This window comes from Mandrillus leucophaeus, unplaced genomic scaffold (assembly GCF_000951045.1).
Source record: "Mandrillus leucophaeus isolate KB7577 unplaced genomic scaffold, Mleu.le_1.0 Scaffold1022, whole genome shotgun sequence".
Classification (NCBI taxonomy): domain Eukaryota; kingdom Metazoa; phylum Chordata; class Mammalia; order Primates; family Cercopithecidae; genus Mandrillus; species Mandrillus leucophaeus.
This window is the reverse complement of record NW_012098344.1, coordinates 7189-9349: the sequence shown is the minus strand read 5'-3', so window position 1 is coordinate 9349 and position 2161 is coordinate 7189. Positions and strand designations below refer to the sequence as shown.

At 44.0% G+C, this 2161-nt stretch overlaps 1 pseudogene; it reads right to left on the bottom strand.

Annotated features, from left to right (window-relative positions):
- Positions 1-1444: 1444 nt before the first annotated feature.
- Positions 1445-1906, bottom strand: LOC105537257 (annotated as a pseudogene).
- Between the last annotated feature and the right edge of the window lie 255 nt (positions 1907-2161).

The following is a 2161-nucleotide window of genomic DNA, read 5'->3' as shown; positions in this document are numbered from 1 at the left end:
TGAACACTGAGGGAAATTGAGATACATTTTTATTTACAGAGAATAATTCATAGGCTTGTAGACATCTATGTGGGTGTGTACAGGATTGCTAGGATATGCTCATACACAGAACAGAAGAAATAATTCTATTTCATGCAAAGAAAACCAAAGAGCTTCTGAACTGGTAGGTATTCTTTGCCACAAATGTGTCAGGTCACTAGATCATGTTATGATGCTGGAGGTAACACTTCCCAACCTTGTCCTGGAGACAAAATGTAAAAGAGTAAAGATTCAAGTGAGATTCCTTTGAAAAATACAACCAATGAACAGACCAAAAAACATGAACCATTATGTAAAGAGTGCTAATGACATGAAACAATAAATTCCATGTTGAGGTGACAGGGAAGTTCCATCTGACAGCTCATTTTCACCTTTATGGCTACCGAGTGCCCCCTGCAGCCCAGCTCCCACCCTCAAGTGAAGTTTCTGTCTGAGCTCTGTGAGTGAGCTGGAGACATTGTGAGCCACTCAGAAAAGTAGTTGATTCTACTTCTTCAAACGGGAATTTAAACAATCAACTCCTCACCTTAGCCAGTCTATATTTGTAACTGTGCGTGACCCTTGGGAATGCAGTCACCATTTCTTTCATAATGAGAGTTGACTGTGCCATGAAGGTAACAGGAAGATGTGTAAATTTAAAGTCTGGGTACATAAACCACTGGATTATCAAAGCCTGGAGCCAATTACATTCTGTCATCTTGCTTAATTAGTTGTGAATTTGTTTTCAGTTGTTTAGTTCAAGTTCCCACACTTACTTTCTGATAAAATAGTCACATATGATAATCTTGAGATATTAAAATGAAAAACAATCACTAATTTCAAAATGAAACCAACTTCCAGGAGAGATGAAAATTCCTTTGTGGTGAAGGGTGTGAAGGGTGAAGACATGGTTGAATACTGAGGTTGTGTTCACAATTGTATTATTTTAATCAGGGAACTTCTGTACCTCACTTATATTTAGTAGAAACTGCCGTTGAGAACCTTGATGTAATGTAATTAATTGATGGGTCACACAAAAGCAATGAAGCTGAAGGTTATTGAGCAGGAATTGCTATTACAACTAGCTTTCCTTTAGAACACATTCCTCTACCTGATGTGAAATTCGCCCAGGTGCACTGATGAGCGTTTTACAGTTAACCAAAGACCAGGGAATGGGCACTCGTGTGTGTGGAGCAGGGCATGGCTTTGGGATGCTCTGCAAACAAAGTGGCTTCTCACGTCTTCTGGAAAACCCATCAAAATGGGCAAGTTAGGGATCTCTTAGGAGCACACATCTATACCACATTCATGGCTAATATAACAGTGGAAGTTGTTGCAAAATGAGATCATATGGAAGATAAAGAAACTGCTGCACCACTGCCTCAACTCAGCACAGCTACCTCTTCTCTCAGGGCTTCTGACTCTCTCAGGATGTGGGTTTCCACACTATGTCTCTCGTACAGTAATGCACGGCCGTGTCCTCAGCCTTTAGGCTGCTGATCTGCAGATATGTGGTGCTGACAGAGGTGTCCATGGAGAAGACAAACCGTCCTGTTTAGCCCTGGGCATACGTTGGGTTCCCAGTGTTGGTGTTCATCCACCCCATCCACTCAAGCCCTTCTCCAGGGACCGGTCTCACCCAATTCATACCATAGGTGGTAAAGCTGTAACCAGAAGCCTTGCAGAAGACCTTCACTGAGGCCACAGGCTGCTTCATCTCAGGCCCAAACCGCACCAGCTGCACCTGGGAGTGGGCACCGGTGGAGAGGACACAGGATTGCAGGAAGTCTCACTTGACCAGCCTGGTTTCTCTGTCAGCCCTGGGACTGGGGAGCCCCTTAACTTTTGCTGCTGACGCCAAGAAGAGGATCCTGTGGGTCCTGTCCATCGTAGGGTGTGGTCACGAGGAGGGGTGTGGTTGTTGGGTGATGCTCTCAGGCCACAGAGTTATCTGTATTAGCCTCAGTGATTTGCATATTCTTGAAGGATGCTATTTAATAGCCCAATTCCTGACCCAGTATTAGAAAGAGTAAATACATGACACATGGACGACACAATTGTAGAAGCTGAGGGTTCAAGCCGTAATCCTGTTGGAGGCCATGTGTCCCCTAAACATCCCTGAACCCTGTGTTGACAGAGCTTC